Below are 2,190 nucleotides of genomic sequence, written 5' to 3'. Positions count from 1 at the left end.
CTGGAGACTCAGAGGTGAGTATAGGAGATCGCTGGAGACTCAGCAGTGAGTATAAGAGATCGCTAGGACTCAGCATTGAGTATAGGAGATCGCTGGAGACTCAGTGGTGAGTATAGGAGTGAGTATAAGAGACCGCTGGAGACTCAGCGGTGAGTATAGGAGAATGCTGGAAACTCAACGGTAAGTAGAGAAGACCGCTGGAGACTCAACGGTGAGTAGAGGAGACCGCTGGAGACTCAGCGGTGAGTATAGGAGATCGCTGGAGACTCAGCTGTGAGTATAAGAGATCGCTGGGACTCAGCTCTGAGTATAGGAGATCGCTGGAGACTCAGCTGTGAGTATAAGAGATCGCTGGGACTCAGCTCTGAGTATAGGAGATCGCTGGAGACTCAGCTGTGAGTATAAGAGATCGCTGGGACTCAGCTCTGAGTATAGGAGATCGCTGGAGACTCAGTGGTGAGTATAGGAGTGAGTATAAGAGACCGCTGGAGACACAGCGGTGAGTATAGGAGAATGCTGGAGACTCAACGGTGAGGAGATCGCTGTAGACTCAGCCGTGAGTATAGGAGATCGCTGGATAATCAGCAGTGAGTATAGGAGATCTCTGGAGACTCAGCAGTGAGTAAAGGAGATCGCTGGAGACTCAGCTGTGAGTATAGGAGATTGCTGGAGACTCAGCAGTGAGTATAGGAGACCGCTGGAGACTCAGCAGTGAGTATAGGAAACCGCTGGAGACTCAGATGTGAGTATAGGTGATCGCCGGGGACTCAGATGTGAGTATAGGGGATCTCTGGAGACGGAGACTCAGCGGTGAGTATAGGAGACCGCTGGAGACTTGAAGGAGAGCATAGGAGATCGCTAGGGACTCAGCAGTGAGTATAAGAGATCACTGGAAAATCAGAGGTGAGTATAGGAGACCACTGGAAACTTAGCAGTTAGTATAGGAGATCGCTGGAGACTCAGCAGTGAGTATAGAAGATCGCTGGAGACTCAGAGGTGAGTATAGGAGATCGGTGGAGACTCAGCGGTGAGTACAGGAGACCGCTGGAGACTCAGATGTGAGTATAGAAGACTGCTGGAGACTCAGATGTGAGTATAGGAGATCGCTGGAGACTCAGAGGTGAGTATAGGAGATCGGTGGAGACTCAGCGGTGAGTATAGGAGACCGCGGGAGACTTGAAGGAGAGTACAGGAGATCGCTAGGGACTCAGCAGTGAGTATAAGAGATCACTGGAAAATCAGAGGTGAGTATAGGAGACCACTGGAAACTTAGCAGTGAATATAGGAGATCGCTGGAGACTCAGCAGTGAGTATAGGAGATCGCTGGCAACTCAGAACTGAGTATAGGAGATCTCTGAAGACTCAGCGGTGAGTATAGGAGACCGCGGGAGACTTGAAGGAGAGTACAGGAGATCGCTAGGGACTCAGCAGTGAGTATAAGAGATCACTGGAGAATCAGAGGTGAGTATAGGAGATCGCTGGAGACTCAGCTGTGAGTATAGAAGATCGCTGGAGACTCAGCAGTGAGTATAGGAGATCGCTGGAGACTCAGCTGTGAGTATAGAAGATCGCTGGAGACTCAGCAGTGAGTATAGGAGATCGCTGGAGACTCAGCTGTGAGTATAGAAGATCGCTGGAGACTCAGCAGTGAGTATAGGAGATCGCTGGAGACTCAGCTGTGAGTATAGAAGATCGCTGGAGACTCAGCAGTGAGTATAGGAGATCGCTGGCAACTCAGAACTGAGTATAGGAGATCTCTGGAGACTCAGCGGTGAGTATAGGAGACCGCGGGAGACTTGAAGGAGAGTACAGGAGATCGCTAGAGACTCAGAGGTGAGTATAGGAGATCACTGGAGACTCGGAGATCGCTGGAGACTCAGAGGTGAGTATAGGAGATCGCCTTAGACTCAGAGGTGAGTATTGGAGATCGCTGGAGACTCAGAGGTGAGTATAGGAGATCCCTGGAGACTCAGCAGTGTGTATAGGAGACCGCTGGAGACTCAGATGTGAGTATAGGAGATCTCTGGAGACTCAGTAGTGAGTATAGGAGACTGCTGGAGACTAAACGGTGAGTATAGGAGATTGCTGGAGACTCAGCGGCGAGTATAGGAGACCGCATGAGACTCAGAGGCGAGTATGGGAGATCGCTGGAGACACAGAGGTGAGTATAGGAGATCACTGGAGACTCAG

This window comes from Sinocyclocheilus grahami, unplaced genomic scaffold (assembly GCF_001515645.1).
Source record: "Sinocyclocheilus grahami isolate Dianchi unplaced genomic scaffold, SAMN03320097.WGS_v1.1 scaffold744.1, whole genome shotgun sequence".
Lineage (NCBI taxonomy): Eukaryota > Metazoa > Chordata > Actinopteri > Cypriniformes > Cyprinidae > Sinocyclocheilus > Sinocyclocheilus grahami.
The sequence above is the reverse complement of the archived record's forward strand: the minus strand, read 5'-3'. Positions refer to the sequence as shown.